Here is a 22,243-nt window from a genome sequence, read left to right as displayed (position 1 = left end):
AATAAAGACATTACTCTCTTTAGTTGTTCGGGGCAGTTTCTGGAATGAGCCATTCAAACTAAATGGAAGTAAACTAAGGAAGGCAGGGGAAACTTAATTGGTTAAGAATGATCCCAAGATGCCACTAAGATTATGATTAATACTGTGGCCTGACAGAATACTTATTTGGGATAAATGATCAACAAAATGTTAATGTGTTGATGACCAGATGTAAATTAGGCAATATGTAGTGCAAATATCCTGCCAGTGTTTGTGAAAGCTCTGATTCTGAGCAATTGTCTGTAGAAGATGCTACAGTGATGGATGTTCTAGACCAGTAAGAAAAGAATGAAGAAAGAGGTATGTGCTCTGAGAACTCTGTGCTAGTTTATTTAGAATCCAATGACAGAATCCAAGAATTCGTTGAGTAGGAAAGGACCTTTAAAGGTCATCCCTGCAATGAACAGGGACACCACAGTTAGATCAGATTGCCCACAGTCTAGTCCAGGCTTGCCTTGAAAGTCTCCAGGGATGGGGCACCAACCAGAGCCAGATCACACTTGAGCGCATTGTTGACTATAATAGTGTCTCTGCCTCTCTTGAGGTATTAGCATTCTGTACTTTGCTGTCAGACAATTGTCAACTTCATTATAAGAGAAATCCTTCAGAAGAAAAATGTAAATGAAAAATATATCAAATGTGATACCCAGACACTAAATCAAATAACACTCTACCCTCGTGGAATTATTGAAAATTAAACTTACAGTATTTCTATTGTTCGTCTCATTTTCCACATTTTATGTCCATTTCTAATCTATCTGCTACATTTTATCAGTTATCTTCCAAGGCTTTATAAAGTGGTTGTTTGTACAATTCTTAGCACAAAGGCTTAATTCAGCTGGGGTCTCTAAATATTGTGTAAGGCAAAATGTGACGTTTAGTAATATAATACATACTCCTAACTGATAACAAGAACATTTCAGAAACAATGCTTCTCTTATCCCAGTCAAATATTTTAGCAATTTTTATTTATTTATTTGTTTATTTATTTATTTATTTTTTCTTAAGTCACTTAATTGTATTGTGCATACAAAGAAATCACCATATACACATCCTTTGGAATGAAAATCAAATCATGGAGATGCTCTTCACAAACAATACATCTGCTTCTAAAAGCATGAAATCAAAGAAAATATTTACATTGTAACAGATAGATTATGCTTTAGACATGTGGTTCCGCTGGAGCATAGCAGTATACCTTGAACCTTCACATGACCAGTTTTGAAGCTTTCTCACTGAAAATCCATTATCCGTAAAACAAAAAATATGAAGTGGTGATGTTTCTCTTTTAGAATAAGCTGATGAAAAAGTTTTGGAATAAATAGTCATGCTTTTTACCTGAATGAAAACGCATTGCCATCCACAAGAGACAGTTGAAAACTGCACAACTAGTAAGTATGACTTAACCTGTTTATCAGAGTCCAAAAATGTTCTGAAATGACATCTTAAAGGCAGAGGTAAAATTAAAATCTGGACTTGACAGGTATTTATGAAGCATGCACTCTTTTTTTTTTTTTTTTTTTTTTTTTTTAAATATAAATTAATTTATTTGTTTGGATTGATCATTACTATTAGTCTAACAGTAGCCATTAAAACTGAATAAACTGTCAGATTAGGATTAAAGTAACTTTCAGAATTTTTCCTTAGTGATAAAGTTTTCTGTATTTTGCCACCAAGTACGATCAAATTTTGTATACAAATTTTACAGAAAAAAAAATTTTACAAATTTTTTTGTATACAAATTTTGAATTTTGTACTTCATATACTTCTCACTTTTGTTCATCTTGAAAGTGCATCCCACATTTTATGTAATAACGTGGAGTAGTTTTTAATTAGACCACGTCTATTTTAAACATTTTTAGTTAATAAAAGTAAATAACGTATATTTCTTACTTACCTGTAAGACCACTTCTATTTCTTGGTGACTATAGGATCTTTCCATTTTAAAAGGAACACTTGTGTAAAGTTATTTATTAAATATAATCTTAATCCTTGAGCTGCTTGAACCCAGTTAGGTCAGCAGCTGTCATGTCTGCTCTGCATCAGGATGTCTTATTAACCTTGAACTACTGTTACTGACTCTTCTACTCTAATATTTTGATGTGATTACATCTGAATGCAGCCTCATCTTTTCCTAATCTTTGTTAGGAGACAATAATCATTTTGCAAAAATATTTTGGCAATGTTCTTTTATATTTAAATAGTTGCTTGAACAAGTTTTCCAGGCATTTCTTTTGTTTTTCTGTTTTGATGGAATATCTCATTTCAAGAAAAAATAATCTGTTCTTTCAAACTCACATAAATAACTCTGTATGCATGAAATATCCAGCTGTGAATGGAAAAAAGGTGCATAAATATCTGAAAATGTCAGGTTTAAAATAATTATTCCAGAAAATTTTCAGTATATGAAAGAAATACAGTTTCCTCAGGTTTTGAAGATTGTCTGGATGGAAACGTTATTGATAATCTTTGCAGCATTTGTCATAGATATGAATTAATTATTGGACATCCATTTTACACACACATACACTGTCACTTGCCAAATTATTCACATAACTATGCTGAGTGCTCTGCATTTTATCAGTCCAGTATAAGATTTACGTGTGTAGATTAATATTTGTCTTAAGCAGTAAAATTTCAATTGCATTCACTTCCATATTTTAAATAGTGGAATTTATTTTTTGTTTTGTTTTTTTCTTAAAAAAAAAAAAAAAAAAAAAAAAAAAAGAGAGAGAGAGAGAGAAATAGGGGCTGGGTGGACATTAAAAGTTTATGTTTATGTAGTCCAACATCATATCTCAAGAGGGCCGTGACATTATACATGAGTTCTTAAGCTCTCATTAAAATTTGCACCGATTACTTTTTGTAATATTTATTATGGGTAAAAAAGAAAGAATATGATTGTTTCCTTCTTATTTTTTTCCCCCACAGTATTTTTAAAATCTATTTGAAGATTAACATAGCATTACCCTTTAAACTTCTCACCCCTGAATATTTTTTAATATCAGTGACCTTTAAAACCAGTGACCTTACCAGAACCCTAATCATTTTCATAGTTTTCTCTAAAATTGATGCAGAACATATCCTTAAACTGAACACAGGAATGCAGGTGAGTTATTCCCTAGATGGAGCACTGTTAAGAGTATCCTGTTATTTAGAAATGACTAATTTTCTTCTATAAGAATCACATTATGTAAATTTTGATGTTTTCTTTCAGAAATACTGCTTAGCTCTTTCTTTCTTAATTTGTATTCATAAAGCTGAGTATTCTTTCCTAAGCACAGAGTCTTGAGCTTCTCCATTTAAGATAACAATTCATTTCATATAACAAATGTTATTTCTTTTCTGGTGTGTTTTTACAATTATTTCAGTTAATTATTCTTGTAACATGGTTGAAATTAAAGACATTTGAAGTTCGTTATAGAAGGACATTATAGTCCTGCCTTCTACTCCCTTGATTTTTTTAATAAAATAGACACTTGCTCTCTTATTTGTCTCTGTAACTTCATATAGACAACTGTTGCTGACATTATTTCAGGCAGAGTCCTAGGCACTTGTGGATGAATTTCATGAGTTCTGGATGATCTGAAAAGTATCCAAATTTTTACAGTACTTTAAAATGTATTTCTTTATCGCAGCTGAGATACTGTCGCTGTCACTATTATAGAACTAATCCTTCAACAAGACAAGTTTACTTTTTTTTTTTTTTCTTTTTTTTAAGTAAAGATTAAAGCAAAAAAACGTATTAAACTCTTTCGTCTCCTTAAAACCATTTTTAGTAGCTTATAATTCTGCTGAGTAAAATAATGTGTAAGGGCAGATATGGAATTTAGTGTTTCTGTTTTACCTGCTTCTGCTTGTGAATTTGTCACAGGAGTTCTCATCTAACAATTTTTGGTGCTCAGTAGGTCTGCTTTTACTTCAGTTCACCATTTTCAGTAGGTCACTCTCTTACCTTTCTAATGATTAGCCATCTTTGATGGATGTGGCACTCATGATGGCCCTCATTACCCATCTCTTCTTCAGGCTCCCTGCTTTCTCAGTCAGTCACTCCACTGTGTTTGAAAGTAAAACCAGAGGTCTCCCTTCAGGTTGTATTCTCCACCTGTGTCTTGCTGGATTCCACTTTCCAATTCTTTATTTTCTAGAAGGAGTAGAATTTAACTCACACAGAGTTTTGTGTTTATCATATGGGTGGTTATACTGACCTGGCCATGAAACTCTCATCTTCATTGGCTATCTGGACATACAGTTTGTAAGGTAATTCATCTAATTTTAATGTCAGTATGAACATGACAGTGAACCATAAAATTTCATAAACCTCACCAATCTCTTAACTAATTTTCACAGATTATAAAGGGTACTTGTTGTAACTTGCTAGCACTTAGAGATGCTGTCTCCTTTCCCCTTTTGTCTATCTTTTCTTAATAAAGCTAAACTTTTAAATTGTCAGAGGATTGTATTGCAATTGAAACTATATATTGAAATATTTTATGTATATGTATATATAAAAAATAGGAGAATGGAGAAGTTTAAATGAATCCGATTTAAATGACTGGTAAATCACCATCAATGAAGGACATTCTCAAACTTCAGGAAACTAGATTGATAGTCATTAAAAATACACAATGCCAATGCTGAATACTTACTCATTATCATTTGTTATCACTAAATACACAAACAATTAATCCTTAACAATCTAGATTATCTATGGGTATAAAATACCACAGAGCTGATACTCTATGATTAATGCTGACAACTACATCCCTTGATGTTTTTTGTCCAGAGTCAAGGTCAAGTGTTTTGAGAGCTCTTATACCAGGAAGGCTGGAGCCAGAATCTCTGTTCTATAAATTGCTCTGTTGATGCTTTTTAATTTCTTGTGCTATTCTCCAAAAGCAAAAGGATAATCATGCTTGTTCCCAACACAGTTGATCCTTTTTTTCAGGACTGGGACTTCTGTTTTATCCAGATATCTTTCTTTCTTTCTCCACAGAATTATCTTTACCATTTTTATAATGAATTTCTTCAGTATAAAAGACAACAAATGAGTAAATGGAGTCTTGAAATGAATCCTCTCCTGCCTATTCTAAATCCTTGTTTATATCTTGCAGATTTTCTGCTTGCAGTTTTCTTTTAGCCCATTTCTACAAGTGTGAAAAATTCCCATCTCATTTTCTTGATTACACGTTGTTTGTATATTTATGTTTTATGTTTTTCTGTTACAAACAAGCTCTGCTTGCTGGTGGTTATATCTATTAGTGGTGTTACAAAAAGACTAAAAACTGCTACAGTATTTGAGTATTCAAATGTCCGCATTCAAGGCAAGCAAATAATAGTTGTGTCTTAGCTAATATCCTTCTCTTTTATGCATTCAACAGCTTTACGTAAATTCTCAATATGTGGATAATCATATTCATTCTCTGCTACAACAGTTAAACTATAACAATTGTTGTATATAGTCTATTATAGCTTTCTAACTGCATTTGGGGTTGTAAATGTGTATAAAAATGCACATAAATAATCCTTTGATAATAGTTTAAAGTATATACAAATAAAAGGAAACCATCAAAAAACACTGAGAATTGCCTTTGACCTTGGGCAAAAATGTACTCTACTCCTGCATTTGTTTTTAATGATATCTTCAATGCAAGCTTGAGGTTTAGGAAAAGAAAAAGCCTTGAATTCACCCTTAGGATGCTCTCTTGGAGACAAACCAGGACACTTATACCATGCTTATTCAAAAGACGTTGGATTATTTAAGTCCATTGCATAAGAAAATAAGTCCCCAGGGTGCCTCTGTATTGTATTTCCAGCTGACAGCAAACCTGACCTACAATGATGTGTTGATCTGGAAGCATAACAGCAAACAGAAGAATTCCCCAAGGAGCCGAGAACGCACTTCTGTTTGATAGAGGAGAAAAAGCTCAGACTGACATCTAGGCATTGCACTTTCTTATTATAAAATGTGATAAGCTTGTCCATGACAAGATATAGAAGTCCCTAGAACTTTTTCCTGTGCTTGCCTCTCACATTAGCTTTTAGAAAATTTGGTGAGGGAGAAAATGTTAAATCACTGGAAAAACTTACTATGATGTAGACAGATTTGAAATGTAACATAGGTCTGTCCTGTGGACATTGTTAATGTGCTCATTAGTTCTCAGACATAGGATGCCTATGCCTATTACCAGTACATAGCATGTGAATGTCCTTCAGCTGTCCATTATAAAGCACTTGCACTTATTGCAAATTATCCCTTCCTCTGAGGTGTAAAATATGGTAATTACCTGTTGAAATCTTCTGACAGATTTCTGTGTTTTACTGGGAAAAGTCAACTGTAGTAATACATAGTAACATGGGTTCACCTTTATAACCCTTTGTAATCTGCTAAAATGCTCCTTATTCTGCCTCAATGCACTCAGTCAATACAGTGCACTGACACATCTTTCCGGTGCATTATTTCTTGTGTCAATAGAACTATGGTTAAGGCAACCACGCTGAAAGCATGTCATTTGCAGAGCATCTATTGCATTTAAAATTTAATTAGATCGGGAAAATGAAGTTTAAATTTGAGAGCTGCTCCAAAAGTAATGCCTCTTGTTTTATTATTTTGGCCTGCAACATCAAGGGTGGATGGTAGTGGTATGGCAGTAGAGTTTGAACCTTCCTGCCAGTGTTCCATTACATTTTGTTGCCATGTGACAAATGACAGCAGGGATAGTCTGACACAACGGCAGCTGAGATGGAAGTGAGTGCGAGGAAAGATGTATCACTAACTCTTCCATGAGGAAAATATGGCATCCATCCACATTCACTGATGCTTGCTGAACATTTATGAAGACCAAACAGTTGAGGTGAACACAATGAGATGGTGGGTGATGCATTTAGGTAGTGGTGACAGCAACAGTGGATCACCTCTGCTGGTAGAGGCATTTAAGAGCATGGCAGGCAGGCTGTTGTTCACTGATGATGAAAATGCATAGCTAATGGTTGTGACTGTTGAAAAATAGTGCTTTTAGACTGAGTCTCTGCTCTATCAAATAGTGTTTTTGTGCTTTTATGTCTATTGTAGTTTCCATGCTAATAAATAGGAGGCATGACTTTTGAAGTGATGTTTTGCTAGCCTGTGTGTGTGCGTGTACATATGTATAAGAAGATAAATTACTCCCAGCATAAGAGTCAAACAAACACTAATGCTTAGAGGTTTGTTTAGTGACAATGAAATAATCTGTCTGGAATTCGGATGTTTGAAAAGTTAAAATATAGTTTAAAAAATGGTAAAGGATTCTTACTCTGCTAGTCTTTTCACCTTACAAAAATGTACATTTCCACTTGCTTTTTTTTCATTCATGTTTATTATTTTGTTGTAGATCATTCTATATATATAATTGATATGCTATGAATTATGCAAGGTGGTAAGGTTATAGGAAAATGAATCATAAATACATTGTAGAATTCTTATCCAGAGATAATTACTTTGGAAGTGGATGACTCATGCTTAACTATTGTGTTAGTATCTTCTGTGAGGAAAATGAATACAAACCTCATTAATGCTATGAAATCACAATACAGTAAGTTAAAATCTCTGAGATGATAACAGTACAGTAAATTTATTCTGCTCCCTGAAAAAATATCCTGCCTATGTAGTTAATGTTATTACTGCAGTAGCAGTTCCTTCTTTGATGGTCTGTTTCTTAAAAGTATAATAACTTTTGAGTCCTGGCTCAAAGAACAGGCAGAATCACCCACAATCCACAGGAATGGCAAAAAGATAAAAGAACTTAAGTCATTAGTCTACTGTTATCTATTTGAATGTATATACCTTGCAGCTGAGATTTTGAGTGATCTATTACTTAGAAAACCAGAGTGTGCTCACAGTTGAAATTCAAGCTAGATAGAAACATATTTCACGCTAGTAGAAAAACAGTGGTGAGAATTACCCCTAGAACTCACTGAATTAAACAGCAAGAATTACTTGGATTTCTTGCTTGCCTGTTCATCTAAATTAATATGCATATTGATATTTTCTTTATTATTAAATATCCATGCACTTGTAACAAATGTCTGGAAAGCAATCTAACTTACTTTAAGAACAGACTTACTGAACAAAAATAAAGCAGGATTCTTTATCTAACTCCATTCTGTCCACCTGTTTTAAAAAAGAAATTGAAATGGCAATTCATTTCATATGAAATTTCTTACCTATTTAAATCATAAAACCTTACTGAATGTATGGTGAATTGGTTCAAAACTTGACAAAAAATTCCTAAGAAATATTGGTGCTGCTATTCCTTGAATTCAACATGCATCATTGTTTTCACACCTTTTGATTTCTATTTTCGGACCTGAACAGACAATTAAGCAGAAGTTCACAACAATTGGTATTAAATGTGTAGCTACCAGCAACAAGTACCTCCTTTTATTGGACCCACTATTTGCAGTGATCTTTGAATACCTAGAAAATATGATGGTTTGTAGATTCTCCATGAAGGTACTGGCTGACTACATGTGGTATTTTTGATCTGTACATGGATGTTGGATGAAACAGATTGTCCATGAGTTTGATGTGGCCCGACTTCACATTTGCGCATTGCTATTCCAAGATTTATCTTATGTTAGGTGCCCAGGAGAAAAATAATATAGCTGAATAGTAAGCTACTAAATTACTACAAGAAACCTCATAAATATAAATAGCTAAATTTAGTTATGCGTTGAAAGGATTTCAGAAAACAACACTGGAATTTGAAATCTGCATGTGACTTAAGGATCCTAAGGTCCAACTGCAACCTATTACAACCAAAAGGTCTGCATTTGTGATACACTACAAAAAATACCCTGTACATTTATGAATATACTGTTGTTTACATAGGATAGTATTTCAGTACACTGGAAAGAAGTAGGCAGTAGCTTGTATGGATTAGCAATACATTAGTAATTAAACAAAGAACAATACAGGGAAAAAAAAAAAAAAAAAAAGCGTTAAAATACAGGACTTTGAACACACAGTAGTCTTCCCCTGTTGTTCAAGTCTCTGGCATGGTGTTTTCACTGATTGATGACTGAGGATGGAAGCCATATTCCTCTAATTTTCTCATCAGTCAGTCTTGATACAGCTTTGAATCTCCACAGGGTTCACTGCTACTAATGATTCACTCCATTTAGCACAATGGCTTATTTTTTGAAAATCAGGCATTTCTTCTCTAGTGAATTTATGCTGCACCAGAATGGACAGCAGTGAAATAGTAATAAAATAAGCCTATTTTCAGAAGAACTTGTTGAATGAATGTGAGTAGAAACATATGTCAGTGAAAGAACAGTTACTTAGAAAAGCAAAACGTAGTCTTGGAATGATTGTTGGAAGAGATATTCAGGACTACTTCAGAACTATCTAGCTACAGTCACCTGCCACAGGCAGTGATACTTTTCACTAGAAGTTGTTACAATCTAGTAGATTTCATTAGAAATTCATTTAATGTGATTATTTGTTTTATCATAAAAGTATGAAAAATTATGCAAGATGAAAATCCAAGACAACATTCAAACTGTCAGTTTTATCACACCATGCTTCAGCTAATCATGGAGACTTTGACTTGTATCTTTGCCATGCTATTGAAAGCCGTGGGTTCTGCAGTTTTATGGCAAGTATTTCTGTCTTAAAAAGTAACACTCCCTCTGAAAAAGATTTAGTTTTAATTTTTAAAGCAAAAGTGCAACAATTCTATCTTAATTTATTGTAAAAATAACAGTTCAATTCTTCTTAAGAAGATTCCTATTCAGTTCTTCTGTTTCATTGGATCTATAGAACATCCATGGAACATTTAAGAAGTTTATCTTCCTTCTAAGCAAAAGAAATAGACTCCTCAGAGCTTGTCTTGAGGCATGAGAGAAGTGTGAAATATACTATTAGGAACAAAATGTTAACTGCTTATTTTTACCATATCTACATTTCCTTGCATCTTTCTCAGTGCTGCTCTTTGCGACAGCTGTGGATGTTCCTCAGGCACACACTAGTTAGAATTTATTCACTGTATGCCAACTTAGTAAGACACTGTAGTGTGTCAATACATGGCAAGCCATCTGCACTAAACTGTCAGTTAAAAACATACTTTGACACACAAAACAAAATGTCAGTATTACTATAACTGTATTATAAAGCAATTTGCATTTTCACATATCTTTTTAGAAGGATGGTTAATTACACGTAATTATTCTGTAAAGAATAATTTGTTTAAGAGAAAATTTGTATAAATGCAGTTTTTAAACGGTGATTTATAGTTCTTAGTTATGAATGTAGTTAGCTTGAATTGCACTAGAGAAATATCTCCCACCTTTCACAATTTTCCATGACAGACTGCCTAATGTTGATGCCTTGTTCACAAAATACTCTTTGACATGACAACTACATCATCATCATGTGCTCTTATACCAACAGAATTGTCTAATTTCTGACTGAATCTTCAAAAATGAAGATTTCCAAGGTTCTAATTAATTGTATAAATATACACTTATATACTTATGCATGTACATACACATATATAACATATACTGTATACTTCTACAACAAAAAATCCAGTGTTTTTTACTGAATGTTCTTCTCATACTTTATCCTTTTGATGTTATCATTGGATGTATAGACACACAAAATGCTGATAAACCAAGTGATACAGCTTATAGGCAAACATGAGAAATCTCACTAGAATGGAGGTAAGGGTGCAACATAGCAGGTCAATTTCTTAAAACATTTTAATTATCTAAGTGAATACAAAGTTGCTGATTTAACTAATGAAATTAATGTTTTGCTAAATCCTTTGTATGTCACCTTGTACTATTTTCATCTTATGTGTTAGCTGGTTTTGTAATATTAAGTTTTAGGCATGGCTAAATTTGTTAGGAATATCAAAAATCCTAACAACCTCAGCTGGTGAGGAATAAAATTATGACCACATTAGCACTTGCCCTCAAAGATATGGAGAGGAAATGTTTTCTTTGCTACAAAGAGGAACAAATGCTGGTTAAGTATAACATTAAACTATATAATATAATTCTTCACTTTGTTCTTAGATTTTGATATCACTAAGCAGTTCATGTCAGCTAACAAGCAGAGTAAATGTTCAGAGGAACCGCTAATAAAAGTTTTTAATAGTATACCAACAGAACACAGGACCAAGCACTTTCAGCTACAGGTTTTTCTTTCTAATGTGTTTCCCTACCAGCCTCCTTCAAAATGATGTTGGCCTCACAAATTCGCTTAGGGACCTACAAAAAGTTACAGTTTTCCTTAACTCCTCAGATTTTCTTGGAATCAGTCACTCTGTGGATGATGCCGCTACACCCATGAATTTCCATGAATCTGTGAACGTGCTCCATGGCAAAGACAGAGGCTGGTGGGAAAAGGTGAAAAAAGAGAGCTAAGTTATATTTTCTCCACAGAACACATTTCTCTGAATAAGATCAAGGGATCAAACTGAAAGCAAAGATTCCGATAAGAAAAATAACAGGTATTCAACATTCTTTCTTTCTTCCCAAAGCATTTGAAATGTACTTTCTTCAAAAGTCCTTTGTGTAAGTATTCTTACCATGTGCAAGAGTAAAAATTTTAGTAATTTTCTATTTAATTTTCTATTTCCGTAATTAAAATCCTCAAATGTATTCAAATGGACTTTTCTATAGTTGTTCTATCACTATAAATGGAATTTCTTCAATTCACAGTATGTATTATCTTTGTTATATTAAAAACTACAAGATTCTACAAATATTTATTTCCCATTATTTTAATAAGTTGACTGTTATGTAATGTATGATATTAAAGAGTGTAATTTCTTATGTTAAGTAACATCTTGGGTTAACTGTTTAAAATGATGTACTGTAATTAAAATAAATGAACAAATGATAACAACAAACAAAAACCATTAAACCCTACAATGTATTCCCCTTTGTATTTATTCCAATATACTTGAACATTACTTGAAGGGTTGGGTGAGAAGAACATAATATGTTGGCTTTTTAAACCTGTTATTTTTTCACAGGCAAATAAAAATTTAAATGTGCAGTTTTTTAAATACAGGTGTTATTCTGTAAGTTCAAATAAGTTATCTCTATGTTTAAAAGTATTGAATGGGAACTGTATGGTATGTGTCTATGTCTTGTAACGTTACTGTAAGGTTAGTGAGTTGCATCTGTTTAGACTGATGTCACAGGTTATCCTAAAATCTACCGGCACTCATGACAGGGGTATAGACGGCCTGCAGGCCGCTGGCCCAGAAGGAAAAGAAAAACAGGGAAAAGGAAATAAATACAGCGGCAACGATCTAAGGAGGCACACTTATTTTACTAAATACTATACCGGAATACAGAATAACACAATATAATGCAGTATAATTGGAATTAAGGCTAATGAATCAAGTAAAATAAGAGAGAGTGAGTCCCGAAACAGAGAGGCCTACTGTAACTCTAGACAAAATGGTTGGAACGCTTCCACACACTCCCCCATGGCTGGCAGGATCCAAGAGAGCGAGTCCAGCACTGAAGTGAGATTATATAGTCATATGACTGACCGTGGTGCTCCCTGGGACATTCAGTCTTCTTTTGTGAGCAGCAGATTCGTCAAAATTATCTATGCTTAACATGATGTTATGATGTGGAATACTGATAGCAAAATTACAAAATTGCAAAACCATGACAACTGACTAGACTGTTCCATAGTTTAACAAGCAGGGACTATCAAGAGTCAAATTTATTGTCCATGGAGCACAAATCAGACAGAGTTTTATGAGAGGAAACCCAGGATTTTTTGTGAATTGAGCATGTCTAAACCTCTCACTCCTCACCTCTCTACTCTCCCCCAACACACCCACCTATAGAAGCAAAGGAAAGAAAATAATTTTTCTCATAAGACAAAGATGTTGGAAGGACAGCTCATTGGCATGTGGGACATTTGAGTGGAGATTCGAAAATATGACTGGGGTCAGCTGATGGATTTTGTTCTAAACCTCTACTTTTGTCTGAATTATCTGTTCTGCTTTGTACCTTTTAATAAATCTGTCCTACTGCAGTTTGCTTTATTTCCTAACAAAACCTTAGTTTATGTGATGAGAAGTTTATAATCATTTGATTTTATTATTTATTTATTTGTTTTTTCTGGGTAAGAACTAGTAGAAAAAGTGTTCTACTAGACAACTACAGAAGCCTCCATGTATTTGTACGACAATATGGTAGTATTTCCATTTAAAAAACCACTAGAATTATAGGTTAATGTTACTACAGTAAATTCTGTCACACAGCTTTGTAAACAAGTTTCCTTTAAACACTGATTTATTATCTAAGCAGGGAGACACAGTTATTGTTCAAGATCTATCGTGTCACTGGTCACATTTGAAACTGGAAAGTCTTCCTGCAGCAAAGCAGCATTGTTATTTAAGATCTAGCTTGCCTCACTGGTCACATTTGAAAGCTATTTCTGTCTTTTCTGACTCTATTGGCTTCCTGGTAAATAATGTCCATGTTCCCCTGAAATCGCTTCAGCTTCCATGCTTACTCTGTAGAATTCTCTGGAATTAAAGGAGATCCTACTTTTTTTCTGCTCCATTTTTATTTTTCTCCCAATTTTAATTTAAGTACTGAACAAAGAAAAACCTTTTTCTCTTCGCATTTCAGCTGTTGCCTTTAACTTCTTAAGTAGGTTACTTGAAAATATTAATGAAAATTCTAACAGCATCAACAAGACAAGGCATTCAGTAAAGATTAACCGGGCAAAGTGACATTTTATCTCTCAGTTTCACCCAAAGTATGTAAATGGTGCAATTCATGGCATCCACAGATGCAAAAGATCACCCAGTTGCCCACAAAGAGGAGTATGCTAGAGCATGGAAGTGCAGATCAGTAATATTTGTCATTGCAATTTAGCTGCTGTAACAAAGGAAGACTTCTGTGTATCTTAACAGTCATAAAACAAAAACCAGTATTGCAAGGGCATTAGACATGTTGCTAATGCCAAGCATCCATCTGAATTTCCATATTTCTTCTGTTATTACTGGTTTAAAGTTTAGATAGTGGAATTTATTGTGACATATAATTTAACACAAATGCTTCAGGTTTTTACTTTTACAAGTTCTTCTCTTTTTTTCATCTCTTCCTTCAAAGACATAAATCATGAATGAACTATTGTTCAAGGTATTTTTCCTCTGAGGAGCCTGGATCTAGGAAATTGTCAGATTCATGGAATTGCTACATTATTCTAAATATTTCCTTGATAACATAGCATATAGTACATTGAAGAGAATGTTGCAAAAACTGACTACTCTCAAACAAACAAACAGCCAAAACTCCACCCCAGTTTAATTAGTGGGAACTGATTTTGAAAGATGGATGAGAATATTTTTCTATCTCTTGGATATCTGCAAGTACAAAATATACCTTTATCTCTTTCATTAAAATATATGAACACTTAATGACTCTGCTTTCACTGATTTTTATTTTTTTTTTAATTTATTTATTTATTTATTTATTTATTTATTTCCATAAGAATGGGAGAATTGCTTTTCTGATTCACATTAAAAATCCGGTATTATAATGACAACAGTGACAAAATGAAGTTATTCAGGGTGCCATATGAGAAGTGGGGTATATTCTATGTAGAAATAATAATTATCCTTCCTAGAGAAATGTTTTGGTAAACCTTGGTTAGAGTTTCTGATTGACTGATATTAATGGACAGATTAATTGATATCAATATCTTCATATTTTTTTTCAGCTTTGTCTCTCATATTTTTCCCTATGTATTGCTAAATAGAGACGTTTTGGAATTTGATTATACTATTATGACAAGCTTTTGTTTCATTTCACTTCATTGTCTATTGCTGTCTGCTAAATAGAGATTGTATCACATCTGTCCTGCTCTGTCAGGGGGATTTGACTAGATGACTTTTCAAGCTCCCTTCCAATCCCTGATATTCTGTAATTCTGTGATCTATGTCACAAACGATCCACAGACACACAGTCCCTGGCTGAGGCAGGCATTTCTAGAGAAGGTTATTTAGTGATTTATGTAGAACCTGTCCCAAAATGAAAAAAATAAATACACCACTAAAGCATATCTGAGCAACAAAATACCTTTTAAATATCTCAGATGAGAACTTAGAAAGGGGATTAATTTCAAGATATTAAACTATTTTAGACATCTACCATGGTTATGCATTACAGAAGTGAGATCCTTGTAACAGATGGTGCTTGCCACATTCTCTTTGAACAGAGTACTGCAATCAACATTAATGGGCATACATATATTTAGAGAAAAAAAGAAAAAAGAGTTTATTGCTGTTACCAGTAAAATGTAAGCAAACTTTGGGTAAGAGTATTTGAGAAACTGGGATATCTATAAATGCATAAATGAAAACTTTTCTGACTGAGAGGTTTCAAATAATTCCTGGCCTGACACTCTCTGTGTAGAGCAAAACTCATGTATACATTCACTGACTGATATTTGTGCTTTTCTTAAAATAAGCGTTTTATTCTAGTCGTGTTTAAAAATTAAAATGAGCAGTTTTCCAAGTCTAAGGCTATAGGCCACAATGAGCCAGTCTGATGGCTCATCTAAGGAAGGTAAGAGAGGATGTAAATTTTAGCTAATTTTATATCTTATATTTTAATTATCATATTATAGTAAGCAATAATAAATTCACAGAAACTAAAGCACATGTAGATATACCAGTTCCAGCAGTCAACACAATGTCTATATATATGCAACATGTCCAAGGTCATCTGCCTATCCTGCTCCCCTCTCTTCCCACAGCCATATCTAGGACTCAGCATCCCTCGTGCTTTTTTCCTTCACTGAGTGGAATGCAGGAAAGTACTTGCTCCTGATGGGAAACCATCTTATATGTACATATGTATGCACATATGTACCCAAACAGGGAAAAATATTACTGAGTAACTGTTAGTGCTGTGGAAACAGAAAAGCTAGTATATGTGTTAGGAGACCATACTCCTGAATCTCAGCATCTGTAATTTTCAGGGAAAAAAAAAAACACCAAACATAAACATCTATCTGTATAGTTATATGCAGAGTTTATCTTTGGAGCAAAAAACTGAGGGAGAGGCAGTCGCTTGAAAGAAAGCCAAAATTTACAATTCAGGTAACAGCTCTGAATAACAAATGCTTTCATAAGAAACACTGCTGATTTCTGTCCTAGAAGTTGGATATTGAATCTCCTGAAATGCTCAAGATATGTTAACTGATTTAAAACTACATGAAATAGCAGTAACTTTCTTAAGTCTTATTTTAAGTGATGGAAACTTACTTTGGTCGTCTTCCCAAGGTAATAAACACTACATCTTTTATGGTTTTGTAGTGTACAGAACTTTTTTGTCAGTGCACTTTGTATTATCTAGTCTCTGTATCACCAATACTCATACTGATTCCTTTACTCTGCATTCTTTTTACTCCTAAGGAACACTTTTTACACACTTGCTGAGAGTGGATTATTTATTTATTTATTTATTTTGTGGTACATCTCTTTTACAGCTATTCTGTTTTTTTCACACATATTTACCTTGCTTACCAGGTCATTTCAGCTCTTAATGAGAAACGGCAGTGAAATGGTGTTACCTCCAAAGCAAATCAGAACTGCAAATGTAGATATGATAAAGATTTGCGCAGTGAAGCTAATTCTGAGCAATATGGGTTTGGGTTTTTTGTTGTTGTTGTTGTTGTTTTTTGTTTGTTTGTTTGTTTGTTTTTTGTTTTGTTTTTTTGGTTGTTTGGAAAAGAGAAATTGATGAGGCTACGAAGAACTGGGAGATGATAAAAGAGAAATAATGCAAATCAAAAGAGAAATAATGCAAACAAACAATTCTTGTTGGCAACACTTTTGATTACTTGGATAGGCTGGACCCAATTTCTAAAGACTTTGAAACTTTATTTCAAAGATGAAGAACTGTTGTGGTAGAATTCAAGTCTCAGGTGAGCAGCTACCTAAGATACAACACTCTGCCTGAGACAATAAATCAATATTCCATAAATACCTTACTGCTCTTTTAGCTGACTGTACAGTAAAAATACTTCAATTTTGGAATGTAGAATAGTCTTGGCAAGACTTTATTGATTACCCAGTACTATGAAAGGATGCCAGAATTCATGATATCAACAACATGGCACAAATCCTTTTACAGCATCCAAAAATATGTAAATCCTGCTATTTAATATCATATGTCTAAATTGTGCCACAGATGCATCTGACACAGTCCTTAGATTATAAGTATGGCTAAAATACAGATGAGAATAAAAAAGGAGGAAAAGCAAATATGTTCATCTTACTTCTGTTCTTTTAATCCTTACTGGAAAGTAATCATTTTCCCTAAACTGAAAATTAAGTGAATATTTCAGGATATGCCAAATGACACTGGTTAACATAATTAAAGCTGGCGATGTGTGTAGTATCCAAAAACTACTAAGATTATTGTAGTTGACCTTAGCATGCTCAAGCAAGTGATGTTGAAAGCATTTTAAGTAGCATTTATGCTGTAGTGACGCTGGGAGCATTGAAAGAAGCATATGAAAGCACAAGGACACCTTCAGCATAATAGGAATCAGGCAGTCACCTAGGCAAAAAGTGTTGTGGCCATTGATTTTGTAAATGAGTTTTGTGCCAAGGACTGGCATATTTCTCATAAAGCAGAAAAAGCTTTACTGATAGCATGCAATGTGGCCAGTTTCAAACTGATGTAGATTTCAAATCAATTTCACATGTGAAGACTATGATTTGTAACTTTTATTTAAAAAAAAAAACTATAGATTAATTTCATTATTACTTTTTTTTCCTTCTTCTAAACTGTACTTTATTTAAAAAACAAACAAACAAACAAAAACAAACAAACAAACAAAAAAACACCACACATATTTGACATATATATGTGTGCTTTTGTTAATAATCTTTGTGTTAAGATCTGTATTCAGTAGAGGAAAAGTCTAACACTTCCAGTCCAGATATTTCAATATTAAAAACTTCAAAATAGTGATTTAAAATACATTTGTCTGAGCTTGTCGCTTGCAGCCTATTTGTAATAATATATCGATGAGTTAGGATGTTGGGATTTTTCTGTTTCCTTCTTAAAATACAAATATCTCTTGACTCTTGATATGACTTGACTCTTTATATTCCTTATGAGATTTTGTTTGGACTGTCCATTTTTGAAGAAATAAATAAGGGCATATCCCAATTACACCTATAGACATTCTCAGCAAACAGGTTATAATGTATATTGGACAAATTACACTGTTCGCCTTCGATAAATCAGTGAGTGGTGCTTCTCTGAAATAAAAGAAATATTTCTCTTGCTACCAGGAAATTAATAAATAAATAAATAAAAATGGTTATTTCTACAGATTAATGGCCTATGTTTTATAATTTTTAAGCATTTACTTATTTTTAATGATTTAGAAATTACCTGTTTCACGTGGATGGAAGAAATGAGTGAGACCATACAATCCTTTCTATTAGAAAGCACCTATGTTTGGAGAAACTGAAATCTTACCATACTGGCATTTTATCCAACATATTGACTAATTACATGGATAAAGAAAATGAAAAGATAAACAAAAGAACGAAACAAGCAAACAAACAAAGAAGCAAACAAATTAAACACAATATTAAAATTATTAAAATCAAAAGCATTAAATGAACCTGAAAAATAAGTAAGTGCTAGTGCTTACTTTGAAAGTGGAAGCCTAAACATACCTGCTGTCCAGTCAAATGTAATAGTCTGGCATAATTATATGTACTAAGATGTACATTCATTTTAATGAAATTTATTTGGAACTACTTGTGCATGCAAATGATGTGATCCTACAGTGATATTATGAATTGAAGTAAGTGCTTTGAAAGCAGAAATGTCAGTAATTGAAATTGAAATGCTTATTAGATATACCAATAAGATCTTTGACTTAAATAAAGTATCTTCATCTTGGTTTACCAGCATTTATGTTCTATGCCTCACTCATAGGGCATATTGAATAAGACAGATTTTTGAGTTCAACAACACTTTTATTGTCCAAGTTCATTGCTTCAATTTTCTTTTCAACAAGCTGAAGATATGACAGATTTTGGCAATTTGAATTCTCTTCACCTTTTTGTAATGCTGACAAAATGCCATTTAGGTAAAATTTCACCACCTCATCCCTCCTAAGTTTGTTTATAGCTACAAATTTTTATTTATCTTCCTTGGGTCAATTAGCTTAGGTTGTGATATGTACAACATTGTAATTAACTATGAAATAATGTCTGTGAAACATTATTTTAGAAATATTCAGCAACAATTGTCACCTTAGAAAAAAAGTTTGAAAGAAGAAATAATGTAGAAATTTAATATTTTCTGTACGAGAACTGATAGTAATAAATAGGGGATATTATATTATATAAACATAGTAATTTTACTATGTTTTGACGGACAGTAATAACTAAGATAATGGCCTAATGTTGTATATATACTGGTCTTCATCTTTATGTCTGTATAACTTTCATCTAGTTGTAATTTAAATACATTTCCTTCGGTACAATTTTAACTTGAATTTTAAAGATTGGAAACATGTGGTTGTGTTCTAAATAAAATATCTACTGATACATCTGTGGATATATATAATAATCTTTGAATCTGATTTATGACTGTTGGGGATTAGAGTTTTGTGCAAGAGAGTTTTGTTCTGTGAAAAGAAATAATTAATTTTAGTTTTGTTTGTTTCTTTGTTTCTTTGTTTTTAAGGCAGTGATGTTTCTATTTGAGAGTGTAAAAAGATTTGGATTACAGCTTTACATTATTTCCTTATTTCTTTTGAAGATTTGAAAGTGTCTCAGGTTTTCTGGGGAAAAAAAAAAAAATTACATTTAAGTTTCAAATTGCATCTTCAGCAATATTGGGATTCTGTTTCCCTAGTGTCCTTTGCTGTAATACTATCTGCTTTTTGCACATAACTTTGATTTTTTTATTTCGTCCTGCTCACTCAACGACTTATGTTCATTGTTTGTTTACAGAGTTATTGTAGATGAATGGAACAAACAAACAAGGAGAGGTTTATTTGGTACTGCAATACACGAATATCTTAAGTGCACTGGTGTGTTATAATCCAGAAAGATTGGAGCTTTTACAGTCTCACTTTAGATCTGGTCATTACCTAAACCCTGAACTTAATGATTTTAATGCTATCACCACCAAAACTCATAAATGTACAAACATGAACACACAGAGATTGTTTTTTTTTATTTCTACACAAAACTGTAAATTCCAACAACTTCAGTGCTTCACAGGTGCAAAAGGTGCCCCCCATCTTAATGACTAAATCTAGTTTCACTGAAATATTTTCATGTGGAAAACTCTAAACTGCCACTGGCTACTAAAAGGTAATGGAAAATGTCATGCATGAAATTGAGGAATGGACAGAGGCAGTTACAAAACTGACAAAATAACTAGAATGAATTATTTTAAATAACATGCAAATGATGTTTTATGGAGGAAAAATGCATTCTGTGAACATTTTGCAGCACAAAAACTGTAAGGCAAAAAGTAAGTAAGGCAATCATTACTGTTACAAAAATTTTAACAAGAAGATTTTGTCACTGCAAAGCTCTGAATGTTTGGTTTAAATATATTTGTCTTCAGTAATTGTTTGCAAAAGCATAACAATTTGGTGTACTAGCTTCTGTCATAAGCTGCCTGTTTACATGAAAAAATCCCTTTGATGACTGTATTACAGGGTATCCATGGTCACAGTTTTCTAGAAGAATCTGTCATTTCAGAGGAGCCTTAATATTTAAATTCTTACATTGTCTGAGAAATTTTGTTGTTGTACTAAAGTTACTGTGGAGCATCTAAAACTGTAAATTTGTTCTGTTCTGTGACATAAGATTGGTTTAACTTCTGGCAGCTATTCATAGAGTTCTGTGTTCCATTAAGTGCAAAAAGCCTAATCACACTGCAGAGGATTAAAGTGAAAGTTAACTCCAGTGATTTTTACAGATGGGAACACTAAAATCAACCTCTTCAGAAGGTCTAACATCAACATCTTGATGAAATAAAGATTAAAACTAGAATTAAATGGTCATTAGAGTGAGATTTCATTTTTAAAACCAGAAGTCTTCGCACAGGGGCCTAGCAGATAAGTTTCACAGTGAAGTAATTCTAATGAGAAAACAATTTCAGTTGTTTGTTATTGTAATAGATAGAAGACCTTTAGTAAAAGTGTTTAGGGAAGCTGGATGCTTTGAGGTTAAGCTCCAGAAGGATGCAGTCCTTCACAGACTGCTCTAGTGTGGGTCCTTCCCACAGGATGCAGTTTCTCAAGAACCACCCCAGAAAGTTTCCATGCCATCATGCCATGGTGTACAGTCTAGCAGGAAAGCTGCTCCAGAATGAGCTTCTATCCACGAGGCCACAGAACCTGCCAGGAAGCTGCTCCTGGGTGGGATTTCTGTGCATTGCAGCTTCATTCAGGGCATCTCCACCTGCTGTGCTTTGAGGTTCACCCCAGGCTGCAGTCTGGAGATGTGCATCAACTCCCTATGGGCAACTGAGGGACAAACCACTTCACCATGTTTCTCTTCATAGGCTGCAGAGGAAACTCTATTCTTTTTCCTGGGACAGATCTCTCCTTTTTCCCTGACCATGGTATCTCTCACATTGCTTTCTCACTTTTCTCTCTCACTGTTCCAATGCAGTATATTTAAACAACTTCTTAAACACATTTTCCCAGAGGCACTACCACATTGGCTGTCAGGCTCAGCTGTGCCCCGAGGTGCAGCCACCAGCACCGTCTGTAACCACTTGGAACCAGCTGGCATGGGGCAGACCCAGCCTCTCCTCACAGAGGAACCCTGTAGCTCCCACTACCAAAACCTTGCCAAGTATATCTAATACAGTAACCTATAAAAAATAATTAGTATGCAAGTGTTTTAGAATTCACCGTCTGTGATGAATCTGATGATTTATCTTTCAGTCTTTATGGTATATGTGCAGTGTAAGTGAGATTTCATTACAAAATGACACTATCTCATATCTTTCTTGCACAGATGGTAAGAAAATTAATGAGTATTCTTGACCTTAATTTACATTAGCCAAACTTGCAGTAGAGAAAAACAATAGCTTAAAACTGTTCAGCCAATGAATTAGGAGGACTGCATTCAACTGTAAAGTTTCTTGAACATTTTTCATACATTTA

Source organism: Excalfactoria chinensis, chromosome 2 (assembly GCF_039878825.1).
Source record: "Excalfactoria chinensis isolate bCotChi1 chromosome 2, bCotChi1.hap2, whole genome shotgun sequence".
NCBI lineage: Eukaryota > Metazoa > Chordata > Aves > Galliformes > Phasianidae > Excalfactoria > Excalfactoria chinensis.
The sequence above is the reverse complement of the archived record's forward strand: the minus strand, read 5'-3'. Positions refer to the sequence as shown.